The sequence below is a fragment of the Monodelphis domestica genome, chromosome 6 (assembly GCF_027887165.1).
Source record: "Monodelphis domestica isolate mMonDom1 chromosome 6, mMonDom1.pri, whole genome shotgun sequence".
Classification (NCBI taxonomy): domain Eukaryota; kingdom Metazoa; phylum Chordata; class Mammalia; order Didelphimorphia; family Didelphidae; genus Monodelphis; species Monodelphis domestica.
In genome coordinates this window covers 29,043,011-29,057,106 of record NC_077232.1, presented here as the reverse complement: position 1 = coordinate 29,057,106, position 14,096 = coordinate 29,043,011, and the positions used below count along the sequence as shown (strand labels likewise).

General features: G+C 42.4%; 1 protein-coding gene across 9 annotated transcripts in view; it reads right to left on the bottom strand.

Annotated features, from left to right (window-relative positions):
- PHF21A (PHD finger protein 21A) overlaps positions 1 to 14,096 on the bottom strand; it is a 185,299-nt gene that overhangs the window by 32,145 nt on the left and 139,058 nt on the right. The gene's annotated exons all lie outside the window — the stretch shown is intronic.

Genomic DNA, 14,096 nt, shown 5'->3' with positions numbered 1-14,096 from the left:
TAAGGGTAGAGAAAAAGGTGACTGAAAAGGACAAAGGCAAGAGTTAAGCATCTTCTTGTTCACGTTCCCATTCCCATGTAGGGTCCTGGCATGTCTTCCTGTACTGTGTACTCCCAAGGACCCAGATCCACAGAATTCTTGTTTACATTTTAAAATAATAATGTAAATTTTTTTTCAAAATGAGTTCCATCAAATCATAAAAAAGCAGCACTAACATACTATTTCAGGAATTTTACCTAGGTCTAAAAACATAATTTGATTCCTAGCTCACGAATGATTTTTCAGAAATGAGGGCCAATTAATTGGAAAGAAAATCATCTACAGCCTATAGCGCCACCTCGGCTGTGGACGTGCATGTTCAAAGTCTGTGAATGCCCAAAGAACAAGTTAACCAGAATACGGAATGCTTATGAAGACTGAAACTCCCAGACTCTCAGACTCCCCTTTCTCCTGCCGGAAGAGAAACGCCACGCTAATACTATACCTTCTCTTTGGGGGGAGGGGGGAGGGAGAGGGATAATTCGGAATTTTCCATGTAGATTTTACCGTTCAGTGACTGCCAGAACATTTAGACATTTACGAATTGAATAATTATTTAGGCTTGCTTTCAGCTCTCTTCCCCCCAGACATTAAACATGTTAACAAACTCTCCAGAATGCGACGTCAGCAGTCAGCAGCCAGAGAAAGGGCTGCACAACCATTTACAGAAACCAGCTCAAATCAGGGGGAGGAGGAAAACCAAGAGGAAATAATACACCACCAAGGTGACAGCTGCCAAAAAAGGAACTCTGAATAAAAACAGCCCAGGAGCCGAAATCATTACTGTACCCGGCACAAAAGGAAAGGGTGTTTTTCTCCTCTACAGCCATCCTTAGGAAAGTCAGTGTGAATGGTGCTCTCCGACGGCCTGCCTAACTGAAGGAGACCAGCAGCAAGGGACAATGCAAGCCACTAGCTCAGCCTGGGCTACGTACAACAGACGGGAACAGTAGGGAGAAGAGGGAGAAAGGGGATGGAGGCTCGAGTACTCCTCAGCCATATGGCTAGAGCACAGGCACAGCCAATCAGAGCCCGAGTTAGCCGAGTAGGAGTCAAGTGAATCACATGGCATTCACAACTGTTCCTCCCCCAGGGCCTGAAACAAAGCCCACAGAAGCTAGGGAAAAAATGGGATCAAAATCCGGACAAACTTTCATCCGCCCTCCAGGGGGGGAAAAAGGAAGACCAAGGAAGGACAGAAAGAAAGGGAGCAAAGAAAAGGGGCTGTGCATCCTGGGGCCTGGGTCCGATCCTGTCAGTTGGGAAAACTTTTGGGTTTTTTTTCCAAGGCCAGCCTGAGAGGTGCCCAGTCACAGCATTCCTGCTGTCCGAGTATATCTCCATTAGGTGGGTGGATTCTGGGGGCAGGGGGAAGAAGGAGAGAACAGCCAAGACTTTTTAGGCTTCTCTGAAATCAGACTGGGAGAGAATACATTATTGTAAGCACAGCATATAAACATACAACTACTTCCACTGCCTAGGAGCTGCTCCCCCAAAGCCTGGGGGGGCCTTGGTTTGGGGCTGGTCCAGTTAGAAAGGGTACTATGGGTCACTGTGAGGAACACAGATCGTCCCCATCAACTGCAGGGCCATTCTTCCATGCTTCAGTGGCACTTTTATGCAGGAGATAAAGAGTGGGGGCAACTCAGGCCTTTAGAAGGTAAACGGGTAGTGTGCTGAGTAAGGTCAGCTAAAGTTCATGAATGGCCCTCCATAAAGGAACTTCCTTCCGGCTCCGAAATCCGTAAACCTTGTTAATCCCTTTAATCAAGGAAATTATGAGTTTTGCTGGCAAACCGAATGCCTTCTAACTCTTTAATGACAAGCACACTGTTGTAAACAGTTTGACATTTTCAGCATTAGACACATGTAAGAAAAACCTTTAAAACTTATCAATCCCCTTGGAGCATCTCTGCACAGGCCTGTGAAAAACACACGCCTCACAAGCAGGTCATTTCTTAAGCTGGCATTTACAACCCAAGGAGAGTCTAAAGACAGAAAAGACAAAGAGGACATAAAACGTGGAGGTGGGGGTGGGGGGCAGGGAAACAGAAGAAAGGGAGAGATGGGGAGAGGGAGTAGAATGGAGAGAAGAAAGGAGGGAATAAGAAAGTTAAGCCATATCATTTTCTCTCAGTCTATCCTTTATAAAACAATAGGTGGGCTTGCCAGGCCACTACACCGGCTAGCACCAGCCCCCTTCAATCCATCTGTCAAGAATCGTTCCATAAACCCAGCATGTAATTCAAGGCCCAGATTCCCTTGACATCCACATCACTAGGTCTCATCAGGGCTTGTTCAGGCAGAAGAGTTCACAGAGCCTCTGACATCTCATGTCACTGTTTCTAAGACAGGTAGTCTTGGTAATCAATATTGTGACATTCAGCGATACTATCATCTTGTTCACACGACAGCAGGCCCAATCTCAAAGAAAAACACATCGAGATTTGTTGGTCCGATTCAGCAGAAAGTCAGGCTGGCTTCTCTGCTGCCTAAGCCAATTTTTCCAGGCTCCTATGGCCTTGTACAGCGTGGAAGCCAGATGGAAAGATTTTTCCCCCCTCTTCAAATCAGGCCACGAACATCTCCCTCAGTTAAGTCTCCCAGTGCTGCTTTGAAATAGGGCTCCTTTCCTCGGCCTCACAGGAGACCCAATGAGTTTGTTCATCACAACCGTAGATGTGTCAGGATTTCAAAGCCTCAGGGGTCTTTGGAGCTTTCTAGCAGGTCCAAGATCGCTCTGTTCCATGCTGCATTCTGTTTTACATCAACTCTGAACCTGCACCACTCTCCACAGGGTCAGCTGGATCTGTCAGTAAATGGAATGGCCCAGCCATACCACCTCCCAGACAGACAGCCTCCTCTTCCACTCCCGACGCTGAAGAACCTGAGAAGAGGCCGCCCAATTCGATTGAACTCTCCCTCATCTCTAAGAAGGGAGTCCAATACCAGCCTCACAATACGGAGGGAGTCTCCCCTAGTACTCTAGATATACCAACTGCTCAGACTGAGACAGATAAGGAAACTCAGCTTTGAGCAAGGAGAAAGCCCCGGACTGAAGAAACTGGTATTTGCTGATGAAGCTCAATTTTATTCAACCTAAAAAACCCTGCTGCTGTCCAATGTGAAATTTAATCATTGCATTTATAAATAATACAGAGAGATAGCAACACCAAGGCTGTAGAAAGCAGATATGATGACAGTTTCCGGAATACTGTCATATATTTATGCTCTAAAGTGGAAGTTATGTGTCACTGACATAACTCAGGAGTGGCAAAGCACAACTGGAGTAAAATATAAATGTTATCTACAGGAAAGAAAAGTGTGTGAGGATTCCTCTAATGTACTCCATAAAATGCACAGAGTACACCTTGGAAAAACGAGGCAAGCCACACAGAACCAACCCCTTTTAATATAGCTATATTCAATGAGGAAGCCTGCACTGAAGTTATTAGAAGGAATGTTACAGCGGAGACACACAGCAGGATTCAGATGGAGGAGGAGGAGGAGGAAATGTCTGTGGGAGTAGTTGTAAAAATATGCTTAGCTAAAAATAATTGCACTTTATTCACTTTCTAAGGCTCTAGAAGGTTTTCCCCAAGCTTCTCTGGTAATCATTGCAGTTACAGAGTTAGATAAACAACTTCAGTCTTCTCACAAATACCTTCAAAACACCACCTGTTTCCCAGAGGCAAAAGCTATAACCTTTTTGTTATTGTTACTTTTAAAAAGTTTTATTTATGTCTTTTGATGGTTTTTTTAAAATAACATAATCACTTCCCAATAGCCTTCCCCTCCAGAAACCATCTTTATAACACACAAATATAGTTAATCAAAGTCAACTGATAAAAAAATACTACATCTGATGGGCATATTTAGTATCCCCTCAACTACCTATAGTTTCCCATAGACCTAGGAAATACTTGTTCTTTGGAACAAAGTGTCCATTGAACTGAATTTGAATCCAGAGACTTTTTATTTCTCTTTCATTATTAGGAAAGTGACAAAACTTAACTTATTTCTCTATGCAGTGTGAAGATTGGAGTTGACTCTCCCCTGATTGTAACAATGAAGGTATTTAGCTCTTCCTTGATTGTGATTGTGTCTATTTTTAGATTTTAATCTCCAAAAATGTAAGCACGGTACTTAAAGTTGAGTATGGAGATCTACCCATTTTGGATTTTAACCACAAAAAGGTGTGAACACCCATTTCATATACTGAGTGGGAGGTCTGTGACCCACGTGTGAAAGAGTGGGCAGTCCTGGAGTGGAGCATCGGCTGTGATTGGTAGACATAAAAATTTAGGGGAAGTGACACAAGAGAAAAAGGTCTTTAAAAGTGGAAACAGACACATGGAGTGAAGAGAAACTTGGAGTGAAGAGGGACACTTGGAATTTGAAAAAGACACACTTGGAGTTTAGCCTGTTGGAGTTGAGGCTGATAAAGAATCTGCTGATTGAACTGACATATGGTGGGTGTAAAGGCTAACTTCTTTCCTTGGTGTTCTGGAGGTATAAGCCTCCAGGAAAAGGCCCATTGTCTTGAGACTCCTTTCCCCCTGGCTGGGGCCTTAGAATCTCTACCTGGCCCAGAGGAAGCTGGAGCTCTCTGTCTCTCTTACCATTTCTTCTCTTTCTCTCTTCCCTAATATCTCCCCTCTATTGTAAAATAAACTACCATAAATTCCATTTGACTTTAGTAATTTATTTTTGGGATTTAGAAATTAAATCCCTGGTGACCAATTAAATACTCAGTCCAACCATAAAACTAACAGCAGTTAAGAACAGAAAAAGTGGGCTATACATGAAATCATGTGTGTACAGTTTAAGCTTTTAAAAAATTCATGTTAATGGGTCAGTTGATTTCAATACTGTTTTCTGGTCTGTTTCTCTCAAACATCCTTTTTTATTAAAAAAATTTTTTTTAATTTAAAACATTTTTCCATGGTTACATGATTCATGATCCACTTTCTCCCCTTCCCTACCCCCTCCTAGCGCTGAAAAGCAATTCCACTGGGTTATACATGTACATATACATAGGTTCAAAACCTATTTCCATGTTATTCATATTTGTAGTAGAGTGATCTTTTAATGATAAAATCCCAATCATATCCCCACTGAACCACGTGATTGATCATGTTTTTCTTTTGGGTTTCTGTTCCCACAGTTCTTTCTCTGGGTGTGGTGGATAGAGTTCTTTTTCTTAAGTTCCTATGGATTGTCCTGGGTCACTGCATTGCTGCTAGGAGAAAAGTCTATTACATTTGATTATGCTATAATGCATCAGTCTCTGTGTACAATTTGAACATCCTTTTGCTCTTATTTGCTTTTTTTCAGTCACTCCCCAATCAATGAGTATCTACTTTATTTCTGTTCTTTGCTGCAACAAAAATTGCTGCTGAATATTTTTTCTATAAGCCTATCAACATGACATCCTTTTAAAATATGTAATTTTATTTTAAATTTCAGATTCTTTCCCACCTCCTCTACAGAACGGAACGGAACAGAAAGGAACGGAACGGAACGGAACTGAAAGGAAAGGAAAGGAAAGGAAAGGAAAGGAAAGGAAAGGAAAGGAAAGGAAAGGAAAGGAAAGGAAAGGAAAGGAAAGGAAAGGAAAGGAAAGGAAAGGAAAGGAAAGGAAAGGAAAGGAAAGGAAAGGAAAGGAAAGGAAAGGAAAGGAAAAAGTGAGGAAGATGAAAATATGCTTTGATCTGTACTCTGAATCTATCAGTTCTCTATCTATAGGTGAATAGTCTCTCTCTTTCAGTCATACATGTGAAATCATGCAAAATACATTTCTATATTAGTCATGTTATAAAATAAAACACAGACCAAAAGAAAAAAAGGTAAAAATAATATGCTTTCATCTATACTCAGACTCCATCAGTTCTTTCTTTAGAGGTGGATAGCATTTTTCATCAAAAGTCTTTCAGAATTGTCCTAGATCATTGTATTGCTGAGAATAGTTAAGTCAACACAGTTGATCATTGTACAATGTTGCTATTACTATGTACAATACTCTCCTGGTTCTTCTTACTTCACTCTGTATCAGTTCATGTAAGTCTTTCATGGTTTTCTGAAAGCATACTACTTGTCATTTCTTTTAGCACAACTTGTTCAGCCATTCCTCAATAATGGTTATCTCTTCAATTACCAATTCTTTGCCACCACAAAAACAGCTGCTATGGGACAGTATATTTCATTCACAAGGCCTTTGGAATTGTGACTGGCCATTATGTCTATCAGAGTTCCGAAGTCTTTCAAAACTAATTGTCTTTACAATATTGTTGTTATTGTATAAACTGTTCTCTTGGTTCTGCTCGATTCACTTTGCATCAGTTTGTCTAAGTCTCCCAGGGTTCTTCTGAATCCTTCCCCTTCGTCATTTATTATAGCACAATAAGTATTCCATCACTTTCATATATGCTCAGTCATTTCCTAATTGACAGGCGTCCATTCCGTTTTTAATTCTTTGCTACCACAAAAAGAGGTACTATAACTATTTCTGTACATATGGATCCTCTTTCTCTTTCTTTGATCTGTTTGAGGTCAAATACCTAGTAGAATTTTCTCTGGATCAGAGGGTAATAGTTTGACTTCTGGTTACTTTAAAACAACCCCTTTTACAAATTAGTATGTTTATACAAAAAGACACATTGACTGTATGTGAACACATATATCTTACTACACCAATCCATCTCTTCTCTGCTACGATGAAGGAACCATAATCACGCTCAATCTCTTGGAATTGTGATTGGGGTAATCATCTTGATGAGAGTTCTTAAGTTTTTCCCAGTTGTTGTACTTTACAATGTTGTAATCATGATATAAACCATTTTTCTGGTGTGGGTCATTTCACTTCATATCAGTTCATCTAAGTGCTTTGTACTAAGTACTAAAGCTTCTTTGAAACTGTTTTCTCCTAATTTCTTGTGGCCCAATAAGAGTCCATTCTATTCTTTTATCACAGAGACTTTTAAGGAGCATTTCTACTGACATGACTTGTAGTGTGTGTAGTTAGAGTTTTGTACCCCAGGACTATGTTTCCCAGCATCCCCTTTTCATCCTCAAGTTATGTCCTTACATTTTGGAGATAAGGTTTCTATAACCATGCCCCCTCCTCGCTCTCATGGTCCAGGAAACTTGACTTTACCCAGGCTATACTTTCCCTCTACTTCAAGTGATTATTAATAAATCTTATAAATATAATAGTTGGAGTTGTTGGATATTAATTTTAATTTTACAAGTGGTTGTACAGAGGCTTTTAGACATACTTCACCCTGCATCGATTTCTACAAGTCTTCCTAAGTTTCTTTTAATTTTTCAAGTTCTTCACATAATCCCATCCTGTGTTAAATGTTCTCTGCTGAAGTTGATTTGCAGACTGAATAATAAAAGGAACCTTAAGAGTTCTTCTAGTCTGTCCTCCATTATTTTACAGATGAAGAAACTGAAGCCTAGAGAAGTTAAGAGATTTATACAAGGTTACAGATACCAGTTGCAGACCGTAATCTAGGTTCTTTAATCAAAACACTTTTCACTCTACCATGGGTTGCTACCCACTAAAGGTCATTAATGCTTTCATTTTGGAAAGAATAACTGGCTTAAAAAAGAATATTAATAAAAGGTGAATTTTAGATTTTATAATAGGTTCTATTGATAACTGAAGACTGTTTCCAGAGACACTTGGTTTTTCTCTGGTCTTTAATATTTGGGGAGACAGACAAAAGTTAAAAAAAAATCTTACTTTCTTTAAAATGCTCCAGAACTTATATAAGTGAATGATATAAAGGCAGCAGTTTGAATAACCTAGATCATTGTTTTTCCTGTAAGGTTCAAGATTCTCTGGATGGATGTTTAACAGATGCTGAAAACGAAATATGTCATGCTGTTGATTTGATGGGTTTATTTAATTAAACAATATTCTTTGGAGTTTATTTTTTTTTCTTTGAGGTTAAAAATATATTCTGGTATTTGCATTAATGGATTTTACATCTTACCTCCTTAGGGAAATAGACCCTTTATTCATATCAATGGGCTTTATATCCCATCTCCATAGGGAATTATGCTCTATTTGAGACTGAATGAAATACAGTTTACAATTTTCTTATTATTTACATACTCTAAAAAGTAAATTTTCTTCCTCCTCCAATATCTGTCTTTAATGAAAGACAATGATGGTTAAGTTCTGCCAAGTCTAGGGACCATTCTGAGAACCTGAGGCCTGTTCCCCCTAATTTATCTAAAACAAGTATAAGCCATTCCACTCTATAGAGGTGAAAGCCCCTTAGGGCAGCCTACATATCCCAACATGCATTGTAAACTGCTACTAGGAATAAAAAAAGAATGCTGTATGCTGGGAAGTGTAGGCCCTCATCTACACGGCTCTCCCCCTCCCCCCAAGACTACAGTGCCTAAAATTTAACTCTTCTCTTCCTGCCTTATGACATTCTGCTGGGGCACATTTGCAGAAGGGCAAATACAGTCTTTCAGGGCATCAGTTAAATTGATGTGACATTTCTTTTCACTATCGAAAACATTTTAGCAAGATGATTTTCATCATGACATTTTTTCTCTTAGAGCCTTCAAACATTGTTTTTCAAAAAAGTTAGAAGCACAACCAAAAGGTCAGGATTAGAAAAGTAAATGTTCAGTTTTGCTTTTCTACTTTAGTCTCAAACCTGCTCTGGCCATCCTCTTCTACGCAGCCTGAGTCTTTTGAAGTGTAGCCTGGATTTCTAGTGGCCCCACAGTGGTTTGGGGTCACACAGCACCACAAGAGAAGCCCAACTGAAATATAACCTGACCTCGCCAAAGACCTTGTAGAGCGTAAACAGTCGGTAGAAGAAAAAACCACCACAAACAGCCCACGACAACACGGCTTAGATGCTGGCTGGTACAAAAGAGTGCCAGCATCCTCCCTTTGTCTGTCTCCCAGCGAGTTGTGACAGAGGTTATTAATTTGCACATTAAACATAGCTCTGGTTCAGTCAAACGCATGCCCCTCGACAATCCATCTGTTCGGAGTCCTACTGTCTGTGCTCAGCAAATCATCGCCATGCCTAACTCCGCAGCTCCACCCCCACCTTAAAAGGAGGCCTCATCCACACAGCCCTGGCCAGGGAGGACGGATACACTCATCCTCCTGACCCAAAGCTGCCAGAATTTCCCCCACAAAAGAATGACACTAGGAGTCGGCCGGCCGCACAGTAGTTTCTCCGACCGTTAACATAGAGTTCAACTGAAGCAATGGTATCAAAGATCTCAAAATGTGTGTGTGCATGCAGGTGCGTGCATGAGCAAGTACAGAGAGAACTGTGGACAAATAGTTTGTTTTCTTTCTACTTCAAACCTTGGAACCAATTTGAAATTACAGTAAGAAACCTCTATTTATCACAGAGACACCGGACAGAGCCTGAGCTGACAGATTAGGCTAAATCCTGAGGCAGAACCGTGTGTCTTCTCCTAAGGCTGGTGTGTGCTTTAAAAAGGATGGGGAGAGGGGGAGAGGAGGAGAGGGGGAGAGAGAGAGAGAGAGAGAGAGAGAGAGAGAGAGAGAGAGAGAGAGAGAGAGAGAGAGAGAGAGAGAGAGAGAGAGAGAGAGAGTGTGTGTGTGTGTGTGTGTTAAATCTGTTTTATGGGTTGACTTGGGGGGAAAAAAGGAAATCACCAAATGCACGCAGAGAGGGTGCTATATTTCAGATTACAACCAGCAATCAGGCAAAGTCAATGTAAAGTATTAGTCTTGCAAAACGAACAGTACAGAAAATACCACATGATGAAATACAATTAAACATGTAGATGTTTTTCTACAGTAGTGAAAAAAAGGCAAGTCTAAAAAATCAATAAAGAAAGAAATGCCATATGGGATATATTTTAACAAATTATCCTCTGGTGTGCCCCAAACACTTTGGGTGGTTAATTGATAAGAAGTTCTTATTATCAATACTAGAGAGGAAATAAAAGGGTTCTTCATCCCCAGCATGAAGGCTTCTTGGTGCTCCAAAGAACTCCCTGTTTGAGCAGCTAAATTTATTACTGAGTATCTGTACCATCATTTCAAGAGGGAAACAGAGAGTGTTCCAAATAGCCTTTCTGACAAGACCCACCGAAAACAGCCCAGGGAGCGATCCCATCACATCCATGTGCTGCCAAGATGCCTGACATGGAACTCCTGGGATTGGCCCTTGTCAGACACGTGACTGAGGATGCCTTTCACTATCCTTGGTAGAATGATCTCCTTGTAGGAGAGATGCAGATGCCTGCATGTGTCCTGGGGAATCTCAGAGGTGGCCTGTTTGTTTACATCTTTTGTCAGGAGTGGGAGAAATGCTTGAGCAGGACAGAGGGGAGGGACAGCCAGTTGTCCTTTGAAGGGCTAAAAGATGTATTTTGCCAAATTTTCAAATATTTCATAAAACATTAAGAGTGGAAGGAAATAAGACAAGCTGAGAAAATTTCCAGGTTTAATTTCTCAAACCTCTGTGTAACTTCAGTTAAAGACGCCACAAAATGAGACATTAAAGACTATTCAGGAGAGGAGTAGACAGAGTACAAATGTTCCCCTTGCAAGGAAGGACCGTTGCGTTCTTTGTCCTTACAGCCTCGGCCCCAAGTATCACATCTGGCATGCCCAAGGCTTCTGACTGCCTACTGTCCACTCTCAGTGTTTTTCTTCTTCTGTGTAGGGAGTATTGATCCGAAGCAGGTTACTGATAGCTGACCTGCAGAACCTTCACCTTCCTCTCCTGAGAGGGAGTGACATACTCAACTGCAGGGGGCACTCACTGCTGCCCAGAGGGAGGGCGAATGATGGGCAACACAGTTGGTATGTCAATCATGCCTTGTGCCCAGGGTTTCCATTGGTCCCTCATGCATTCTGCAATACAACAGCAAGAACGCCACCTCAGGGGGCAGCTGGGTAGCTCAGTGGACTGAGAGTCAGGTCTAGAGACGGGTGGTCCTAGGTTCAAGTCTGACCTCAGATACTTCCCAGCTTTGTGACCCTGGGCAAGTCACTTAACCCCCATTGCCTAGCCTTTACCACTCTTCTACCTTGGAACCAATATAGAGATTTGATTCCAAGACGGAAGGTAAGAGTTTTTTAAAAAAAAGAATGGCACCTCATTCTCTAGGGGGGTTTTCAGAGAACCCTGACATCTCTAGACTTTGTCCAGGCCTTGCTTCAGCACAGTGCTCCCAGGATCCTACTTCCAAAGGCAGGTACAGAGGAGGAAATGACTGGCTGAGCGTCACAGAAGCCAGAGCCAAGTCTCAGTCAGGCCCAGTGCTCCCAGCTCCTTTCTTTAGTTTGTTTGTATTTTTAAACACTCACCTTCTGTCTTAGAATCAAGACTAAGCATCAGTTCCAAGAAAAGTGGTAAGGGCTAGGCTATGGAGTTTAAATGACTTGCCCAGGGTCACAGGTAAAAGTGTCGGAGGCTGCATTTGAATCCAGGATCTCCAGTCTCTTGGCCTGGCTCTCTAGCCACTGGGCCCCCAGCTGCCTTGAGCTCCCTTCTGATGGATGCTCCAATGCCTATCTCACTTGGCCCTGCACTCTTTCCTGCCTCCCAGGAAGGAAGGAGAATTACACCTCCTCTCTGGGGTTGAGAGTGTCCCTTTGGCTTCCCCTGGATCCCACTGCATCCATTCTGCCTCAGGTTGCCCTACGAGGCTGCTTGAGTTTCTCTGAATCCCCATGCAGCATTTGTCTACATCCCTATGCACAGCTCGTTCTGCCACTTTCTAGGGATCTGATCTGCTTGCTGCCTAGTCTTCGGCTACCACAAAAACGCTGCTAGGAATATTATGGCATACATGAGGTTTCTTTTTTGCCTCTGACTTCCTGGGGTTCTGTAACTAAGCAGTAAACTCTCAGGGTCAAAGGAATGAAAGAGGGTCTTGTTGCTCTTCCCACAATGACCCTGTGATGGAGGCACTGCCTGTTAAGAGGCAATGAATGTGAAGCAGAAGGCAGGAGGACCCAAGTTCAAAACCTGCTTCTGATGCTCACTGGCTAAGTACAAGCCAGGTACATCAGTTCTCAAAGCTTGAGGCAGCCTTCTAAGATTTTAAATCTCTTTGAGAATGCCAGCCATCACTGGCAGAAGGAATCACATCACCCAGGAGTTTTGGGTACCAGAAGATGATGAGTAGGGAAAGGGAAGTGCTTTCACCTCTGGGTCCAAGGTCTTTGCTATTCTTGAGGCAAATTCATCCTCTGTTCCTTCAAAGAACTGGGGGAGACGGGGAGGACAGATGAGAAGCAACTTTCAGAAAAACCTTCATTTATTCAGCACTTGGACTCCCCTCTGTAGTCTATGTTTCTATGAAAGAGAGGAAGACAGGGCAGGGGATAGGGGGAAAGAATTGGGCTGCCAGCTAACTTGATTTATGACTTGGGGGCATGTCAATTAGCCAGTCAAGGTCTCAGTCCCAGACCTTTAAAGAGATGAGCCATGTTTAGGTGATCTTCAAGGTTCAGACCAGCTTAAAAATCCTTCTAATCTATTAACTGACCACAAAGCCACATTCTACCAGGGAGCTATTAAAACGATGACAAGTGACATCATCAACTCCATATTCCCAAGAAACAGGATGGGATCAGGAGAGATTAATCTCTGATATCTTCTATTTCTACAGCACTGCACAATAAACCCTGACATTAATAATAATGACCCTAAGGCTGAGAAGAAACCTGCAATTGCCAAAGAATGGTTAAATTAAGTTCACTAAGGCAGGCAATGGGAGCCATACATTTTAGTATGATTTTCAACAAGGTGCTGAAGCAAGAGGGTTTTCAGGTTTATCCACAGTTAATTAGAAAAATTCAATTAACATTCTGTTTAATCAAGGTTTATAATAATGAAAGAGTTGGAGGAAATGAATTTTAAAAGAAGACATTAAGAACTGATGGTATGGTGATAAGGGTTCAGGAGCTGAAGTCCAAATGCCTCTACTACTCCTAAGGCTAGAGCACCTCAGACGGGAGGCTCACTCCTCCTACCCCTCTGGGCCTTGGTTTCTTTAAATGTCAACTGAGATGGATGGAATGGGAGATCGTGAAGGACCTTGTAAGCTCTAACTCCTCCAGACAGCAGGAAATGATGCTAATAAATGAGCACATTTAGTCATTCACAGCTACTTATTAAATGCCTTACCTGTGAGAATTCAGCCCTGAGGGGGTTGGGCTTGCTGCCCCAAATCCTCCAACTTCTGAATCTGGGACTTTGTTTCTCCTGCGTCTATGAAGCCGGGGAGAGGCAAAGCGGAAGGGGTACAGCGCACAATACTGACTGGAGTCTGAAGCACTAGCACTAAACAGACACTAACTATATGACCCATGACCGAAGCAGGGTCTGTTGGCTACAGCCAAGTCCCTCAGAGGAGGAGGAGAACCGTTTCCTGCTTGCTCACTTTCATTCATTCATCAGGCTTGTGTGGAGGGTCTTGCATGTACACCACAGCGTGCACACAGCATGTAATACTATGGAAATGTGAAAAAACAGGTTTTGAAATGTTACGTGACTGCCAACGCGATCAGAGGCTCTCCAAGTACTTTCCAGCTAATCAAGCCACCTAACCTCTCAGAGGGACAACGGGCTTTGGACTGACAAAATCTGTGTAGTGTTCAACAATGCCCACCACTCTCTCCTGGAGCATCCTGGCTCTCTTCCTACCAGTCTCAGCACAACTGCTCCATCTCCTCTGCTGGACCTTCAGTCACATCCCACCCTATCTGTGGGTGTCCCCCTGCTCTGTCCTAGGCTCTCTCCACCCTTTTATGAGGTGGCCTCTCCAGCTCCCCAACAACTCTCAGATCTCTCTGTAACATCGCCATCTGTTCTTCTGAGTCCTCACCTTTGCTTCTACCTCCTCACTCATCCCACAGAGCCAATCAGTTGCCAGATCTTATTTTTAATTTCTCTATTCACACAGTCACCCCCCAAATGTTGGCTCATGTCATCTCTCATTTGGATTATCCTAACAGCCTCCCACTTAGTCTCTCTACTACACCTCTGATCCACCTTCACCCTGTCACCAAAATGCTC